General features: G+C 45.1%; 1 long non-coding RNA gene across 2 annotated transcripts; it reads left to right on the forward strand.

Annotated features, from left to right (window-relative positions):
• The first annotated feature begins 333 nt into the window (after positions 1–333).
• On the forward strand, positions 334–15,894 carry LOC144365524 (uncharacterized). 2 transcript variants are annotated; one of them, XR_013424051.1, is made up of 3 exons: positions 784–967; positions 13,123–13,329; positions 13,917–15,894. It is a non-coding gene; the product is annotated as an uncharacterized LOC144365524 (long non-coding RNA). The 2 variants fall into 2 exon arrangements; XR_013424050.1 differs by having other exon boundaries at positions 334–967; positions 13,123–15,894.
• Positions 15,895–20,135: the final 4,241 nt, after the last annotated feature.

Consider the following 20,135-nt stretch of genomic DNA (forward strand, 5'->3'; position numbering starts at 1 on the left):
CTCCCTCTCCTGTGGGGAAGCTGTTAAGCTGGTTAATTTCTGTTACAGATGGGCCTAACACATATTGGATATGTTTAAATTAAGTCAAACAAATAAAAATTCATTTCCCTCCTTTTCTGGAAGTCAGGCACGATTGGCACTAATATGGGAGCTCAATAATTAACAAGCACCAGGGCAGCTCAGGAGGATCCCCGCCTGGGGGTCCTCTACACTGGGGTCTAATCCGTGGTTCACAGGGGCTTTCGGAGAAGGCAGCAGTAAATAAAAAGGTAGGACATGGGCTCATACTTTAAGTGCTTGGAAGAGTACTTTATCGTAAGGAGTTTTCAAAGCAAAGGATTTTTAAAAATACTTCTAACCATTACCTACATACAGGTTTTGGTTGGACAGTGCATATGTTCGTCTTATGAATATTCTAAAATTGGGTCCCTTTGCATATTGAAGCTGTCAAATTAAGAGGTTCTGCTGAGTGGAAGGTGATCAGGGCATTTGCAGGAACCCTGTGGGGGTGGGATGGGGGGGTCTGGACTCATCCCTCCTTCTCTGCTTGTTTCCCCCAGGGTCAAGGCCACTGGATAGGTCTTGGGGTTTCCTCAAGGGTCCATTTCCCAGCTCTGCCTCTCTCCAGCCCTGGGACCAGGGCCAGTGGCCTGCATTCTCTGCCCTCAGAATTCTCACCTGGAAAACCACGAGATTAAAAAATACCAGACAGAGTGGGTGCCTTGGTGCCTGATGAATGCTATTGAAGGAAAAGAATGCGTAATTCTAATTCCAGGAAGTTATTTTACTGCCTGCAAATAACCGGCTCCAGCTTGTTTCCAGGTGGGGTTGGATGCTCAAAGATTGTGAGCAATGAGCCAGTCTGGAGAGGAAGGAAAGGAGGATCACAAAGTTACGGAGCTAGGAGACTCTGCCAGGAGATGGACTGAGTTGTCTCCTGTGCAAGGGCCAGCACTCTCTCTGGCAGGTAGGACTGCATTGTTCCTAAGAGCCAATGGTTATGGGGACTCTGTGCACCCCTGCACCCTCTCTCCTCCCACTTCCTGTGGGACCGGCTGCTCCTTTTGAGGGGCTTGCACATCTGGTTAAGTTCTAGCCTATTTCCCTCTTGGGTAGGAAACACAGCCAAGCCGTCTTAGGATTGCATGTTCACCACTTGAAACTCACAGGTGTTTTGCTGGGGCCAGGTTCTTCTTCACTGAAGAAATAGTCAAAAGGAGAGCGGAGCCTGGGAAGGCTGACACCTGTGAAGTCACCCTTGTCAGCCAGCCAGACTGGAGCGCAAAGGACACTCTGAGCCCACCTGGGACTTTAGCTTGTGTGTTTGGAGGTTTTGACACAACGGAGCCAAAGCTTTGAACCAAACACCATCCTCTTGGGTTCTGTTTGTGCCCGGGGACAGGAAGAGCAGTGTGATTTGACTTTCAGGAGATGACTGCTGCAGATTCACTTGTGATCCAGTCATTGCCTAAAAACTCACCTCCAAACATGGCTGCATTAGGGACCGAGTCTTCAACACCTTGGCCTTTGGGGGGACATTGCAGGTTCAAACTGTAGCACTGTGTGTGAACAGGGAGACCCAGGAGGGAGTGACGAGCCAGGCACCACTGTGGTCTTGATCTGTTGCTCCCCAGTGGTTAGCAATGCCGAACATCTTTTTGTGAGCTTATTCGGCACTTGGATATTTCTGTGAAATGTTTCTTCCTGCTCTTTGCCTGTTTTCTAAGTGGATTACTTTTATTTTTACTGTTGAGTTTTAGAAATAGATTTATATACATATGAAGCTCGATGAATTATATATATACATATATAAATTTTATAAACTTTCATGTTTTATAGATTATACATAAAGAAAGTTCTTTACATAGTCTAGAAACAAGCCATTTATGAGACATGTGGTTTGGAAATATTTTCTTTTTATCCTCTTAGCAGGGTTGCTCACCGAATAAAAATTGAAATTTTGGTGTAGTCGAATGTATTTCCGTTACTATGACATAATACCTGAGATATGCCAACTTAAAAGGTGAAAAATTTATTTTGGCTAACAGTTATGGAGCTTTTGGTTCACAATCTATTGGCTTCTTGCTTTGGGTCCTGGGGTAAGGCATATCATGATGGGAGCAAGTGGTGGAGGAAGCTGCTCACCTCATAGCATTTGGGATGCAAAAGAGAAAGAAAGGGCCTGGGGTCAGAGTACTCCCTTCAAGGGCAGACCCTCAGTAACCTAACTGCCTCCTAGTAGGACCCCCTCTTAAAGGTTCTACCATTTCCCAATAGTTCCACTGTCTGGAAAGACATGTATCCAAACTATAGCACCTAATTTATCAATATTTCTCTTCTGTGGACCTTTGGTGTCATGTCTAAGAAGTGTTCACCAAGCCCTAGTACCTGAAGATTTTCTCATATGTTTTCTTCTAAAAAATTTAGAAGTTAATTTTTGTATAAGGGGGTGAAGCTTCGGTCAGGATTTTTTTTGTTGTTTGTTTGTAGATATATAATTTCCACTGCACCATTTTTTTGAAAAGACTACCTTTCCTCTGTTGCATTTGTACCTTTGTCAAAAATCAGTTGGCTGTATTTCTGGTTTCTCTATTTTGTATGGGGCTATTTCTGGTTTCTCTATTTTGTTCCACTGATTTATAGGTCTGTCCCTCTGCCCACACAACAAAGTCTTCATTCCTATAGTTATCTAAGACTTAAAACTGCATACAGTGATTCTTCCCACTTTATTCTTCTTTTCAAAATTATTTTTGTTACTGCCGATTCCTTGAGCTTCCACATAAATTTTGGAGTACGTTTGTCTATATCTTCAAAAATTCTTGTTGGGATTTTGATAGGCATTGCATTAAGACTTGTAGAACATTTGGGGATGAAATCAGTACTTTTGATAAATGATTCAGTTCAGTTAAGATTCATTTCCATCCACGAACACTGTATGTCTCTGCACTTATTTAGATTTTGATTTCTTTCATCAGTGTTTTGTAATCTTCAGCTAAGTATATGTTGTACTAGGTTTACATGTATTTTAGGACTGAGGCTATAACTCAGTTTTAGAGTGCTTGCCTGGTACGTATGAGGTCGTAGGTTCAATTCTCAGTACTGAAAAAAAAAAATTCAAAGCTGTAAATAGTATTGTATTTTTAGTTTCATTTTCCATGGGTTCATTGCTAGTTGAAATACAGCTGATCTTTATATGCTGATTTTTTATTCTGAAACCTTGCTGAAATTAGTTCTAGGATTTGTTTTATAGAATCCATGAGCCTCTCTAAATTGATCACTTACTAAATATGTTATCTGCCAGTAACTTTATTTCTTCCTTTCTGATCTGTATCCTTCTCCTCCCTGACCCTCTCCTCTTATTTGAACTGGCTAGAACTTCCAGAGTTATACTGAACAGCAGCTGCAAGGGACGTCCCTGTCTTGTTACAATTTTAAGGGGAAAATACTGTCTTTCATCATTAAATTTAATATTAGCTGAAGGTGTTTTGGTAGAAGTTCTTCATAAAGTTGAGGAAGTTCCCTCTCTATTTTTTTTATGTTATTGAGTTATGACAAGTGCTTTTCCTGCACCAGTTGACATATGTTTTTTCTTCTTCATCTGTTAATATGGTGGATTGCATTAATTGATTCTTGAAGGTTGTATCAGCCTTGCATACCTGGAATAAACCCCCTTTGATCATGATATACAATTCTTTTTTAATTTGTGGCTGAATTCTATAACTTGATGTTGAATTCTATTAGCTAATGCTATGTTAAGGATTTTTATATCTATGTATGTAAGGGATATTGGAATACTTTTCTCTGTGTAGTCATTCTTTAATATCCATAGGAGATTGGTTCCAGGTCCTTTTTCAGATATCATAATCATCATATGTTCAAGTCTCTTATGAGAAACAACAGGTTATTTGAATACAAACTATGCGTATCTTTCCATATGCTTTAAATCATCTCTTGATCATTCATAGTACCTAATACAAGGTAAATACTATGGAAATAGTTGGTATGCTATATTGTTTAGGGAATAATGATGAGAAAAAAGTCTGTAAATGTTCAATACAGACACAATTTGTTTTCAAATATTTTAAATCTGTGTTTGGGTGAATTCACAGGCTTGAAACCTTGGATATGCATGTCTGACTACTCTCTCTGTCTTATTTTGGTCTGGCTTTATAAAGTGAGTTGGGAAATGTTTTCTTGTTTTATTTCCTGGAAAAGATTGTGTAGAACAGGCATTGATTCTTTTTTTTAAGTTTCTTTTTTAAATTTATATATGACAGCAGAATGCATTAGACTTCTTATTACACATATAGAGCATAATTTTTCATATCTCTGGTTGTATACATAGTATATTCACACCAATTCATGTCTTCATACCTGTACTTTGGATAATAATGATCATCACATTCCACCATCATTAATAACCCCATACCCTCTCCCTTCCCCTCCAATCCCTCCATCCCCTCTGCCCTATCTAGAATTAGTCTATTCCTCCCATGCTCCTGCTCCCTATCCCACTATGAATCAGCCTCCTTATATCAAAATTTAAAAAAAATTTTTGGTTTTTTGGGGACTGGTTAACTTCACTTAGCATTCTATTCTCTAACTCCATCCATTTATCTGCAAATGCCATGATTTATTCTCTTTTATTGCTGAGTAATATTCTATTGTGTATATATGCCACATTTTTTAAATTCATTCATCTATTGAAGGGAAGACTAGGCATTAATTCTTTAGGTATTCAGTAGAATTACCCAGTGAAATAATTTGGCCCTATAGATTTCCTTTTGGGAGCTTTTAAATTACAAATTCAATTTCTTTAAGAGTTATAGGGTTATTCAAATTATTTATTTTATACTGAGGGCATTGTAGTAGTTTGTGCTTTTTGAGGAAGTGGTCTGTTTCATTGAAGTTGTGGTTTTTTTTGGTATGTAAAGTTATTCGTGTTACTGTTCCTTTGCTGTTCTTTCAATGTCACTGCCCTGCAGTGACAGCCCTGTTACAGTCCTGATTGGTAATTTCTAACTTTTCCCTTTTTCTTTGTCAGTCTTGGCAGACATTTGTTAATTTTATTGATTTTTTTTCCCCAAGGAACTCATTTTTCATTTCATTGATTTTTTTTTCTCTATTGCTTTCTGTTTTCAATTTCATTGACTTCTGCTCTTGCCTTTAGTAGTTTCTTCCTTCTGCTTGCCTGGGGTTTATTCTGCTCTACTTTTTCTAGTTTCTTAAGGCAGATCTGAATTCATTGTTTTAAATCTGCAGTGGTTTGGAGAAGGGTCCCCCAAAGGCTTCCATGTGTGAAAGGCTTGTCCCCTACCTGGAGCACAGCTGCGGGGAGGTGGAAGCTCAGGAGGTGAGCCCTAGTGGGAGGTCTTTAGGTCCCTGGGGATGTGTCTTGGAAGGGGAGTGTGGAACCCTGGCTCCTTCCTCATTCCTTCTTTTTGCTTCCTGATGGGGATGTCTGTGGTTTGGCTCTGCCATGCATTCCCACCATGATGTGCTGCCTCATCAACGTGGCCAATCGATGATGGACTGTAACCTCGCCAAACTGTGAGCCAAATAAAAGCTTTTCTTCGAATAAGTTGATTATCTCAGTATTCAGTTACAACATTGGAAAGTGACTAACACATCATCTTTCCCTCTTTTCTGATGTAAGGATTTATTGCTATATATTTCTAAGTCTCCTGGTGTTGTCATTTTACTCGTTTGGGGAAAGTCCCTTTATTTCCCTTTACTTTCCCCATTTAGAATGTAATTGTCTTAAACATTTTCCCTACATACCTTAAGAACCATGTCAGTCGATGATGTAATTTCTGCTTCAGCCAACTGGAAACTCAGGATGAGTTTTTCTGTTTACCTATATTTTTACTTTTTCTGTTTTTTTTTCTTTCTGATTTTTCAAGATGCCTTCTTTAATCATTTTGTTTTAATCATTTTGTTTCTTTGTCAAGAAACTTATTGCTCTTTTCTTTCAGCACTTGAGGCATATCGAGTTACCTCTTGGGGTTCCTATAGTTTCTAAGATGAGATCATCTTTCATTCAGGTTATATCTTCTTTAAAGTAAGGTGTCTTTTCTCTCTTGATGCTTTCAAGATTTTAAAATTTGTCTTCGGTATTCAGAAGTTTGATTAAGACATCCACGGCATAATTTCTTTGTGTTTATCCTGCTTGATGTTTGCCCAGTTGCTTGAATGTGGAGGTTTACATCTTGTGCCAAACTTGTGGATATTTTGGCCTTTACTTTTTGAATATATTTTTGGTCCCATCCTCTCTCCTCTCTCTCTCGGACTCAGATGACGTAATCTTAACTGTTTTGTCATTCATTGTCCCATAGGTCTGTGGATGCTCTCTTCTTTTTTTCCCCCCAATCTATTTTCTTTTTGCTATTTAGATTGGGTAATTTCTCTCTACTTTCAAGTTCATGGAGACTTCTTTCCTCTATCTTCTACTTTTTCCCATCCATTGAGATTATCACTACGGTTATTGTATTTTTCAGGTCTAATATTTCCATTTTCTAGATGTTCTTTTTTCTTTGCAAGATTTTCTATTTTCTCATTTTGAAAATGTGATCATGAATGCATCATTGTAGCATTTTTATTACGACTACTTTGAAACCCTTATTAGATAATTCCAGCATCTGTGCCATATCAGTGTTGCCATCTGTTATGGTTTGGATGTGAGGCGTCCTCCAAAAGCTCATGTATGAGACAATGCAAGAAGATTCAGAGAACAAATGATGGGGTTTTAAGAATCTTAACCCCATCAGTGAATGAATCCCCTGATAGGGATTAACTGAGTGGTAACTGAGTGGTGGGGTGTGGCTGGAGGGGGTGGTGTTGGGACGTAGTTTGGGGTGTATTTTGTGTCTGGCCAGTGGAGTCTCTCTTTGCTTCTTGATCATGAGGTAAGCAGCTTCTCTCTGCCACACTCTTCTGCCATAATGTTCAGCATTGGAGCCCCAAGGAATGCAGCTGGTCTTAAGACCTTTGAAACGGTGAGCTCTTAGATAAACTTTTCCTTCTCTACAATTGTTCTGGTCAGCTCCTTTAGTCACAGCAGCTAAAAAGCTGACCAAACACCATCCATTTATTGTCTCTCTCATTCTAGTTCAGATTTTCACTTGACCCCTGGGCCTTTGGGGTATTAGGAAGCCTGCAGATCTTATTTAAATCTCTCTTTTATCAGGGCTTCTTGGGCTCTGCTTCTGTGGAGAAGGAGGATGTTTCTGTTTTCAGGTGGGCCTGGACTCCGGTTCTTTGGCCTCCACGGACAGCTTTGTCAAGAAGAGAGGCCATGACACTGCTGAAATGGGTGGCCTGGGTGCCTCCTGACTGTTCCCTTCTGGTCCCCCCTCCTGCTGCAGAGTGGGGAGTGGCCTCCTCACTGCTGGGTGGTGGAGGAAGCTGCAGCCCACTGTGTCTCCTGACACCACTTCAGCAAGGAGGGAGAAGGGTATCTGATCACACCAAGTCGGGGTAGAAATCCAGGATCCCTCCCGGCTCCAGGGACACCATGAGCAGGGTGGGCAACCTTCACTCCTGGTGGGGATGAGTCTCCAGCTTCACTGGTGGGAGTAGATAGGTTTTCTTCCTTGGCTGGAGTAAAGCAATGACTGTCTGAAAGTTATGAGTCTTGCTATGCTGCCTTATTTGGTCCTTTGGAGAACTGGCTTTTCATAGGGCTTTGTTATATGGAGCCTGATGACACTCCCAGATGATCAGCATACGATCTGAAATGTATATGGCAAAAAATCCCCCAACCAACCAAATTGAAACACCCCTGGGACCTCACTGCTTGTTGTCTCTGGAGGAACCCTTCTTCTCTCTGCTTTCCAGCCTCTTCTTGTGTTTGGTTTATGTACAACGCTGAGGGTTTTTAGCTGTGCTTTGTGGGAGGAACGGCGACAAATACATTTATTCCATCTTATCCAGACCTGGAACTCAGATGGGTTTTGAACCACTGCACAATGAGCTTCCATGTTGTTTTCAACTATCGTAGGTGGGTAGGTGAGAGAACTCAATCAGGAAGCTACTCTTTTGATTCTAATCCTCTCATCCTCAGGCAGGGGCATCCTGGAGGCAGGTGTGGCTTGTGTAGCCTGAAGACCTCCTTGGCTGTGGGGAGAAGGGGGGTTTCTCTGCCTACAGGGCTGCAGATCTTTCACATCTGGGCCAAAGTACTTAACTCCCACAGCTTTCCTTTTTCTTTTGGCCCAAGGCTGCATGATCAGTGTCTCTCCTAGCCTGTCTTCCCTGTACTTGTGCTGTTATGTCTTCCTACTCTTTACCTAACTGTGTTTCCACTACATGGGGAGACACTCCGATGTCCCTGTCACAGTACCATTTTATTTCTCCAAGCTTAGTCCAGGGTGTGCTACTCAGGAGCCATGAGTGAAGCTAGGTGGAATTGGACTGGCTTGAGAAGGCCCTGGGGTTCTGGTTGAGTGTTAAGGAGCTGTGTTGCTGAGAATTGAGCTTTGGAAACTTGCAGTTGGGAAGGGTATATGCTAGATAATAGCTTTTCTAAGCCTGACCCTAAACCCTCAAATAATAAAGATCTATAGATTTTCCTTGGGGGCCCATGCAGTTAAAACTTGTACCTTATCTCATAACCAAATCTCAAATTCCAAGGGACTCTCCATGACAAAGGACAAAATTTAGGACTAAAGTAAATAAATGATTATCTTGTTTAAAGGAGGTGAGTGATTTGCATATTAAGCCCTTCTCAGTGGAATTCCAAGCACTATATAGGGGAAGAAATGAAGATGATATAAATTTGTGGAAGGCCTTAAGATGAGTCTTGCTAGACATTTATGCTCATAATTCAGGTGTTGGCCCTGATGCTCTGGGTGGAGGAGGAAGGGTGGGGATGCTTCATTTCATGAAACAATGCTGGGCTGGGAGGCAGAAGGCTTGGGTGCGAGGTCAGGGATAGGGAGAAAATGGTGAATGGGTACAAAATTATAGTTGGGAGGAATAAATTCTAGTGTTCTATAGCACAGTAGGGTGACTATAGTTAATAACTAACTGTAGATTTCAAAATAGTTAAAAGAGAGGATTTTGAAAGGAAAGCAAAGAAATGATAAATGAGGTGATAGAGGTGCTAATTATGCTGATTTGATTATCACATATTATATACATGTTTGAAATATCACACTGTATGCCATAAATATGTACAATTATTATGTGTCAATCAAAAAAAAAAAAGGAGAAGCTTTCTTGCTCTGTTTTCCAGATGTTGCCTTAGAAAATGTGGACTTATTTAAAGTGAATGGGACTAATGATATGTGTCTCTGTTACCAAAATATTTTGAATGCACCATTATGCATTTTCCAACTTCTTAAAGGTGGTTAGGATGAACATGACCAGTGTGTCCTGGTTTGCCTGGGGGCTCTCCTCCTTTGTGTCCCTCTCACCCCCAGGCAAACCCTGACAGTTGGTGGCCCTCCAGCATGAGTTCCCTGGAGAAGCCTCCTTCCTGCTACCCTAGAGTCAGGTTTACTGTGTAAAGCCACAGGGTGAGCTGGAAAATGTGAATATTTGGAGGAGACAGTGTCATAGCTCAACCCTTCCACTGTGGCTGCTGCACTGGGGACTCTGAGAGAATTCTAACAAACCTTGCTCTCCCCCAGTTCCCCTTAAGGGGAGCAGGAACTACCTTCTAGGGAACAATGATCCTGGGTACTGGTATGGCCAGGTCTGGCCAGAACCCTTTTAACAAGTAATCTTGAGCAACTAAGTTATCCCATGAGGCTCAGATTCCTAATATGTAAAATAGGAATGAAAATCTAAACAAGGGTAGTGGATATTCTCAGTGTGATTCTATGAATAAAGCCACTGGGAGAAGAAGTCATAGCAAGAATTTCTACTTGTTAAATAAACATGAGTGAAGGTCATTGATGGACTAGGGTCCTGCACTAGGACCCAACAGACCAAACTAAAAACCAAAGTGGAGTTAGTCCTGCTAAACGTCCACATTACCAAACCCAAGGGAAGCTGTTAGCTGACCTTCAGGAGAAATTGGGAGAGAGAAGTAACAGACCTTGTTTCCCAAACAGGCCAGTTTCAATCAACACTTATTGGTGTTTGTATTCTTGATAATTGCCATTCTGATTGCCATGAGATGAGATCTTAGAGTGGTTTTGATTTACATTTCTCTAATTTTGATTTACATTTCTCTAGTAAGAGAGGTCGAACATTTTTTCATATATTTGTTGATCGATTGTATGTCATCTTCTGAGAAATATCTGTTCAGTTCCTTAGCCCATTTATTGATTGGGTTGTTTGTTTTTTTGGTGTTAAGTTTTAAAAGTGCCAAAACATATATTGGAGAAAAGATAGCCTCTTCAACAAATGGTGCTGGGAGAATTGGAAATCCATATGCAGCAAAATGAAACTAAACCCCTATCTCTCACCATGCACAAACTTCAACTCCAGGTGGATCAAGGACCTAGGAATTAGACTAGAGATCCTGTGCCTAATAGAGGAAAAAGTAGGTCCAAGTCTTCATCACATTGGATTAGGCTCTGACTTCCTTTAACAAGACTCCTAAAGCACCAGAATTAAAATCAAGAATTAATAAATGGGTTGGATTTAAACTAAAAAACTTCTTCTCAGTAAAAGAAACAATCAATGAGGTGAAGAGAGAGCCTACATTTTTGGGAGCAAATTTTTGCCACATGTACATCAGGTAGAGCACTAATCTCCAAGATGTATGAAGGGCTTCTGCCTTTTCTGTCTGTAAAGCTGGGCTTCTCGGCTCAGATCATTGGATCAGTCATTCTATTTTATGGAATGAAGTGCTGCTCAGCTCAATTCTAGAACTGCAAGTAAAGCCAATTGAGATCTTTAAATGTGCTATAATTATGTCCTTTGACATATCCTTAGGGAGAGCAAGTGGGTCAAGTATTCATACCTCACCTGATCTGTTTAGACCTCCATTAATCCACACTGAGCCAGAACAGGAGGGTTCTCAAAGCATTGCAGATGGAATCCTCATGGCCATCTTCAGAGTTGGGCTAATACGACTCCCATTCGATAGGCAGAAAGATGGGCTTAATGAGGCTTTGCCAAAGATTACAGTTAGTTAGGTGAGTTAGGTGAGTGGTAGGACTAACTTGTTCGGACTCAAAGGTACTTTTTTTTTTGTTTCTAACTGGATAAATCTATAGGCTTGGGGTGCTGGCTAAGCCTAATGATGTTCTGCATGTGCTTTGGGTTCAGACTGTTGGTTCTGATTTCTTTCGAACCAGGCTTCCCTGTGATTGTGAGATCATCTGATCAGGGAGCTCAAGGTTTGATTGATCCTTTGACCCCCGGGCAATGCGAACAGCTGGTAAAATTTGGACCTTGCCTCCCCACAGCCCACCATGAATCAGGCTACATGGCCTAGGACTTCCTCAGACGTGGGAGAAATCAAAGGACCCAGGACTATAATCTGGCAGTGGTTCATTCATTTGTTCCTTTATTCCTGTGGCATGGATTCATGGCAGGCTTGCATTTACCATTTTGCAAACTCTGGGTTCATAATCCAGGAGAGGGAGAGCCTACAGGGAACACATGGGTGCTGGGAGGGAGGGTGCACTTGATACCGTCTGCTTGGATAGTCAGTGTTAGGTTGATTTGAGGTGGCTAAGGGAACAAAGCACCAGGTAATGTGCACACGCAAAAGAACAACCCATCAGGCACCAACAGACAAGCAGTGATAATCACCTGTCAATCAGCGGGGTCTCCTGACCAATCCTGGAAGGACATGGAGCTCAGCAAGATCCCCTGACCCACCCCAGGAGGACAAGGGACCCTGAAAACCTCACTTTCCTGTCCTAAGCCCTCCCTTCCTGCCCTAAACCCCATAAAATTCCAATCCCAAACTCTGTTGGATTGGAGGGTCTTGCTTGGGAACAAATCTCAATAAAGCCTTTTCAGCAGCTTTTAATCTGCCTCCTTTTGGTCACTGGTGCCTGACCTTACATCTGGTGCTAAAACCCAGGTGGGCTTTTCGGGCCTCCCCCATATCTTATATCTGGGGTAGAAGTCCACCCTCCTCTTCAAATGAACCAGGAAATTCCTAAGCTGCTGTTTCTTTCCCTCTCCCTTCATCTGGGCTGACAGGAGTGGGGTAAGTTCCCTTGTTTCCCCTGACCTTCCAGCCCCTCTCCATCCAGGGGGTCTATCTGTAAGTCATGCATATGCCATAGACCCTGCCTGTTCGGCTCAAGGCCCTGGGAACTGTAGAGACTTCCAATCCTCATTCTGATCCGTTTGGGTCCCCGGTGAGTTGCAAGGATGCCTCAACCCCTGCCCCAGCCCTCACATGAGTGTGATCAGAATTAGGGACACCTTTTCCTGCTCCCACCCACCCCTGAGGGTGCTGGAAGGTCATGGGAAACACTGAGTCCTCCTTAGACCCCCAAACTCCTTTGGGTTGCCTTTTGCCAAATTAGGACTCACTCAAGACCTGCTTCGTACATAGACAATGCATCAAAATGGCTCCCAGAAGGAACTTTTGAATTTCAAATCCTCATTGATGTGGACAATTTCTGTTACCAGGCAGGAAAGTGGGCAGAAGTCCCTTACAGGCTTTTTGGGCTATTCGCTCCTGTCCTCCCCTCTGCTCTACCCGTTCTACTGCTCAAGTTTTCCTTGCGAGGGAAAATCCCAAACCCCTTTCCCATTGTTCTTCACATCTCGTTCCTCATTCTCAGATCCACCGGAGCTGCTCTCAGCCCCACCTTTCTGTCCCCCCCGCCCACCTACTCAGGCTAATCCTCTCCCTCCTCTCCTCCCACACCTGCACCCTCCCCTCCCCCTTCTCCTGCTATCTACGACTCATGACCAACTCCTCTGGCTCCAGAGACTCTGCCCACACCTAAACCCTCCCTGACCCCTTTTCCAGTTTTACAACCCCTCTTTTACTTCCCAGGGATGAGAACCACTCTCCAGCAGGTCCACTCCGCTTGTTCTGTCTGCTCTACACTATCCCCACAGGGGGCATCAAATCTAAAGTCCCCACGAGTCAGATGTGGGGCCACTAGCCAGGCGAAGACTGGCAGATCCACTTCACTCACATGCCTAAGCACAAAAAGCTGTGCTACCCACTTACTTTGGTTGATACTTTTTCAGGTTGGATAGAAGCCTTCCCTACATCCAGGGAAACCGCTGACACCGTCACCTCCATCCTCATCCAGTAGATCATTCCCAGGTTCGGAACTTCCCACCACCATCAAGTCAGACAATGGTCCAGCCTTCACTTCTCCGGTTGTTCAACTAGTCTCCAAAGGCCTAGCATCACTTGGAGGCTCCACATCCCACACCGGCCCCAATCCTTGGGTAAGGTTGAGAGGGCTAACGGCATTCTCAAGGATCATCTCACTAAACTTGCTATTGAACTCAGGCTCTTCTGGCCCATCTCCTTCCATTGGCCCTCACCCAAATTCAGGCAGTCCCCAGAGCCCCCTCAGGTCTGAGCCCCTTTGAGCTACTCTGTGGGTGCCCTTTCTTAATCAGCCAGAGCTTTCCAGTCACTTCTCCTCCCCTTGTGTCCTGCCTGCCCTATCTGACACTTCTACTCAAACTCCTAAGGGAACACGCAGACTGCTGCTCTCCTGGGTCATCCATTGCCTCAAATCCAGCGCAACCACAAACCGGATTGGACCCTCTTCAAATGGGTGACAAATCTGACTGAGAGCTGCATCCTCAATCATTGAAACCTTGCTGGACGGGACCCCATACAGTCATACTTACTACCCCAATGGTGGCCAAGCTTTTGGGCCACTCCCCCGGGTACCATGTCTCCTGCCTTAAAAAGGTGCCTGTTCCAAATGTCCAGTCCTGGACTTCCATCATGCCAGGGCCAATCAAACTCAAGATTTCTCACTAACCCTCTTCTTCTTTTACTAATTATTAATTTCTCTCAGGCTTCTATCCCAACCCACAGATGGCACTTTTACATCCAAGCGACATGGCACCAGGACGGCACCACCCGCTCTCAGTTTATGGGTCAAGGCGATTGCCCTTCCACTGGCTGCAATCGAGCGGTCACCCTTAACATTACTGGATTCAACAGGGCCACCTCGTCCCACCTGTGTGCAGCAATGCTATGCTTCATATCAGACCAAACTGAGGAATCTTGTAAGCGCTGGCCTGACATCTATGGCGGGTGCCCTTATAATTCATGCAAAAAACGCTTCCTAGATAAGCCTTGCTATGAGAAACGAGCACACACCAAGTTAACTATTTGGGACCCATGGGACCCGAAATGGGCTTCCGGTGTTGATGGTAAATTTTATTCTTGGGGTTTTGCCAAGCTCCCCTCAGCCTCTATCAGAATCTGGAGAACTTATGTACAAGTGTTCCCTCAAGTTCACATAACCATCCAGGAGCCAGAGAAAGAACTCCAACACCAACTGAATGCAGTTGCCCATCCTAAAGCTGACCCTTTCTCGTGGATGGTCCTAATACGTCAGGGCCTTCAGCTCCTCAATTTATCCAAAGTTAGTAACATTTCAGGCTGTTTCCTCTGTGCAGGTTTGGATCGTACTCTGTTAACTGCAATTCCCATTGATCTTCCTCTCAATACCTCAACCATATCCCAAGGGCCCCCCTCTCCAGCCTTTGAGGAAGTACCTCTTTTTCATAACTCACCAGGGAATTTCCCCTGCTGCTATACTTCCTCTGGTTCGGTACCCTGTGACCAGATCATTCGAATCTCTTCCCCAACCTTTGCTCCGCCGGGGTTCTTTTTCTGGTGCAATGGTACCCTAACAAAAAATCTAAGCCTCAACATGCCTTTTGCTTTTTGTGTTCCTTCCACCTTGGTCCCCCACTTAACTCTGTACAGTGAGGCTGAATTAACATGGTATGTCACCACCCCCCTTTCCAGGACAAGAAGGGCCCTCTTTCTACCAGTAGTAGTTGGACTCTCCCTGGCCTCCTCCCTCGCTGCCTCTGGACTCGGGGCAGGAGGACTTGGTTATGCAGTAACTGCTACTCAGAAGCTTGAACAACAATTTCGAGAAGGAGTAGGGGCATCAGCCGCCTCTCTCGCTTCCCTACAAAGGCAAATAACATCTCTTGCCCAAGTTTCATTACAGAACCTTCAAGCCCTAGATCTCCTGACGGCAGACAAAGGAGGACCATGTCTATTCTTGAAAGAAGAATGCTGCTACTATATCAATGAAACTGGATTGGTCGAAAAGAATGTCGACACCCTCTATCGTTTGGGTGAAAGACTTAAACAGCAACAATCAAATGACCCTTGGCCAGGCTGGCTAAACTCTGCCCTCATTTCATGGCTGACTCCCGTTCTCACTCCTATGTTGGTAATAGGATTTCTATTAATGATTGCTCCCTGCCTCCTCAGGTTTGCCCAAAAGTGCATGGGTGAGATGGCCAGAGTGACCTACCAGCAGATGTTCCTACACCCCTACGGTCACCTCCCCACCACACTGACACCCAAGCCACACCTTTCCGCCCAGCGCCCCTAGCCAGCAGGAAGTAGCCAGATGGAATTCAGCGCCCTGTATCATCCAAAAGGCTGGGATGTTAGGTTGGTTTTGAGGTGGCTAAGGGAAAAATGCACCAGGCAACCTGCGCAGGCAAATGAACAACCCATCAGGCGCCGACAGACAAGCAGTGATAAACACCTGCCAATCAGTGGGGTCTCCTGACCAATCCTGGAAGGACATGGAGCTCAGCAAGATCCCCCGACCAACCCCAGGAGGACAAGGGACCCTAAAAACCTCCTTTTCCTGTCCCAAGCCCTCCCTTCCTGCCCTAAGCCTGATGAAATTCCAATCTGGCTGAGCCTGGGTACGACTCCCCGAGATCCGCTCTGTTGGGCTGGAGGGTCTCGGCAGGAGTGAATCTCAATAAAGCCTTACCAGCAGCTTTTAACCTGCCTTCTTTTGGTCACCGGTGCCTGACCTTACAGTCAGAGAAGGCTTTCTGGAGGAGGAAGCATTTGAATGACACTGTGCTGGCTTGGTAGACAAGACGTGGGGGGCATGGCAGCAGCTAGGCTGACACGGACAAAGGTGTGAGCAGGTGTATGTGTGGGGGAAGTTGAGGGCAGTTGGACACTATTGTGGCTTTGCAAAGGAGCTGCAGCCATCCTGGAGGCCTGGAGAGTCCAGAGGAGGAAGTGGCAGCCAGTTTTGTGGGCTAGGAAAGTACTGCATGGATTATTGGGGGTCTGAGCGGGTCCAGTGTGGGGTGCTGACTGCTGTATGCAGAACAGGGAGAGCTCCCCAACCCTGCACCTCCCTTGTTCCAGCTGCTGCCTTGGTGGCCCTGAACGTCTGAGAATCAAGTCTGGCCAGTGTGGTCCTTCACATCCTCGATGTCACTGTTGATGGGGATCTTCAGGACCCAGAAGCCCCACTGGGGGTATAAGGAAAGAAGGGGTCTGACTGAAGCTCAGGGTTCATGGGGGGCAGGTGGAGGGGTGAAGGGACACAGGGGGGAGGAGGGATGGAGCTTTCAGGTTGAAGGGAATGTGAAGGGCTTGACTTGGGAAAGAAAGACATCGCCCCCTCCTTCCGCCAGAAGGAACAAGTTCCTCCCAGCTGCCTTGACGGCTCTTCATCCTGCTGTTTTGTACAATATATGATTTCTTTGCATAACAGACAGAATAATCTCATTTTCTCACTGGCTACACAGCTTAGCTTTCAATCAATTATCCCCAAATACATTAAAAAAAAAAAAAGTCTCCGTGTCACATCTCTGCCAGCTCTGGTGCTTGGTTTTCCCTGTCAAGGAATCTGCAAATCAATTGCTTTAACAATACTTTCCACAAATTACCTTCGAATGCCTGTGATGTCACCCACAGTTAATGCGCTCCTAATAAATAATGCATCAGGAAGTGGCCAGGCCTTTCCCCACCTCCCTGGTACACAGCAGAGGAGAGAGACCGTTCTGATGAGCAGCTTGGATCCAGCCTCTGGGGCTTGGCCAGGTGCACAGGCCGGTTGACTGCTGGAGACAGGTTGGGGGTGCGGGGAGCTCACTGACTCCACCTCATTGTGTGATTTGTAAGAATCCTGCACCTCCCCCACCTGCAGCTCCGTACTAAGGTCTGGGGAGAGTTGCAGGTGCCTTACATTCTCAGCAAGGGTCCCGATAACTCCAGGAAGATGCTGGGCTGTGAGGCACATGGGGGTGCCACCTGTTCTCAATGTGCTGCTGTGTCCTGATGGGGAGGGAGCACCTTTTAGAACAGGCTGGGAAACAGAGGGCTTTATGGAGCTGGCCAAGCTCCCAGCCCAAGGAACTCTAGCCCTTTCACCATCCCACATACAGGGTGACTTCAAAGCAGCATCTGTGACCTGAGTGGGGCTGGGGACCCTGCTGGCAGAGCCCAGCAACACTCTGAAGGGAGTGGCCTTGGCTGAGGGCCTTTCCTCCATGTTTGGGGCTTAGGCAGTTTCTTCATCAACTATTGTGTGCAGTGTGCACGTGTATGCACGTGTTTGTGCATGCATGCAAATATGTGAAGTCAGTTTGTGAGTCAGACTGGGTGGACAGTGTATTTAGGACTGAGTTTTTTCATAGCTGCATTGCAGGGCCCTGGGAAGGCCCCCTCTGAAGCTATGGGTTTACCCTGGCGGTGGGTTTACCCTGCCTGGGAGCTTTGTTGTGGACTGTGTGGGCAGTGTAGAGGAGAAGAATCCATGTAATAAAGATGGGCACTGGTTTCCCTTTCCAATCACACAAGCTGGACATAGGGAATGTTTGGATGCTGTCCTGGTGGCTGAATACCTTGGAATTCTATCTGAGGGTTTTGTTTCATTGTGGACAAGGAAGTTAGAGCTACCTAATTTGTCCGCAAGTTACTTTTTTTCCCCCATGATTTTGACTAGTACCAGTATCTTAATGCAAGTGTATTTTGATAAAGCAAGCTAAAATTTCAGGGTTTCTAAAATCCAAAGTGAATGGCAGCATGTTTACCACAGTTATCACAGCAAAGGTCTGAAAGTGGCCTAAGTTCTTGGATGCATGAGGAAGGACTTGGCTACAGGGCTGTCTGCGTCACCCTCTAAGCCTGAGATGTGGGCTCCTAACACCATGTTTAATAGAAGCCTTTTGTGACCTGCATGCTGTCTCCTAATCATTCTACTGTACAGAGTCTAATTCGCATCACAGGAACATACACTTCAGTTTTAGAAAAGCCTGTCTTCCTGAAGGGCCACAGAAGCAGGGGAAGGAGGAGGATTTCAAAAAGAGGTTTATTGACTTTATAGTTCTGGAGACAGAGAAGTTCAAGATTGAGTAGCTGTATGTGGCAAGGACCTCACACAGGCTCCGGCAGAAGAGAGGAGGGAGAGGGTGAGTGAGGTGCTTCATGACAACTTGCTCTCTCAGTGACTGACCCCCGCTCACAGGAATACATTAATCCCTCATTAGTGCAGAGCCCTCATGACCTAATTACCTCTTGAGTAAGTCAGCTTTGCATCACTGGGATCCAAAGACCTGGCAAGAACATCTTGGAGGAGGAAAAGTTTATTTGGGGTTTATGATTTCCAAGGTTCAGTCCACGATTGGCCAGCTCCATAGCTCTGGGCCACAGGTGAGGCAGAAGAATGTCATATCAAAAGGGTGTGGCGGAGGAAAGTTGTCCTGTTTATGACAGTCAGGAAGCAGAGAGAGAGCTTGCTCACCAGGGACAAACATAAACCCCCAAAGACATTCCCCCAGTGTCCTCCTTCATTTTACCACATCCTACCTGCCTATGGTCACCACCCAGTGAATCCATTCAAGTGAATTAATCCACCCATTAGGTTGCAGCTCCCATAATCTAATCATTTCACCTCTAAAAATTCTTGCATTGTGTCATGAGGTTTTGGAAGACCCTCCTATCCAAATCCTAACACCTCTTAGAGACCCCGTGCCTCTCAATACTGACATTGGCAATCAAATCTCGCCATGACTACTGATGGGGACACGCCACATCCAAACCATAGTGAGTTGCTTGCCCACTTCCTGGTGATGCAAGTAGAGAAGTTACTTGTGGCAATGACAGGACACCTATGCAGCATTAGAGGTGACAGCCGGGCATAGATAAGCCTTCTCATAGGAGCAAGGGGCCAAACGCTGAGGTTGAGAAAGGGAGTGAGATGCATGATACAGTATCATTGATATAAACTAAAACACCTACCTCAAAGGATGGATTCAGGGCAGCCACCGAATTCCAGGAAGTCTACTCAGCATAAGGGAGTAGATGCCTCAGATAGGAAGGAAGATAGGGGGTCGGAGTAGAGGTTCAGGGAAGAAAAAAGGTGAGGCCAGAACACTGTTAGCACTGTCTAGACAACGTCACTGATGCCATGACGAGATATGCATGCTTTGTTTGGAAGGAGGGGAGGGAAAGTGTAATGGAAGCTGTGAGGAGACCGAGCCAGTCTCCAGGCAGCTGTCCCCTCTTACCCACCTGGGGTGCCTCTGGACCTGTGGTGTGGAGAAGCCTCATTTTGAATGAGTTGTGGGGAGAAAGGGAGGAAGGATGAGGGAGTTTGTCTGTTGTCCTCCTGTCCTCTGGGCAGACGGGCACCTTTGCCTGAGTCCTTCTGGCAGCTTCTCATCTCTGAGTCTGGATGTGGCAGGGGGAGCCCAAGGCCCTGGGCATGGCCAGTTGGCTGCCCGCAAGGCCCTGGGTGTGGCCGGTTGGCTGCCCAAGCAGAACTGCACAGGGTGGGTGGGTGTGCTGATGGACAGGCGTGTTAGTTAGCCTTTGGTACTGTGACCAAAATACCTGACATGAACAATTTAAAGGAGGAAAGGTTTATTTTGACTCTCGGTTTCAGAGGTCTTTGTCCCCCGATGGCTTTCTCTGAGGCAGAAACATCATGAAGGAAGGGCATGGTATGGCTGAGGAATGCTTCTCAGCTCACAGAAGTCACCAAGCAGAGGGTGTGTGTGTGGAGTGGGTGGTGGGCAAGGACAGCTATAGTCCCTAAGGCCACACCCCCAGTAACATACTTCCTCAACTATGGCCCACCTGCTTACCGTCACCACCCAGTAGTCCATTCAAATTATGAATCCACCCCATAGTAATCCACTGATGATGTTATAGCCCCCAGGATCTAATGATTTCCTAAAACCCCACCTCTGAGCCTTGTTGCTCTGGAGGGCCATGCTTT

This window comes from Ictidomys tridecemlineatus, chromosome 7 (assembly GCF_052094955.1).
Source record: "Ictidomys tridecemlineatus isolate mIctTri1 chromosome 7, mIctTri1.hap1, whole genome shotgun sequence".
In the NCBI taxonomy this organism is placed as follows: Eukaryota; Metazoa; Chordata; class Mammalia; order Rodentia; family Sciuridae; genus Ictidomys; species Ictidomys tridecemlineatus.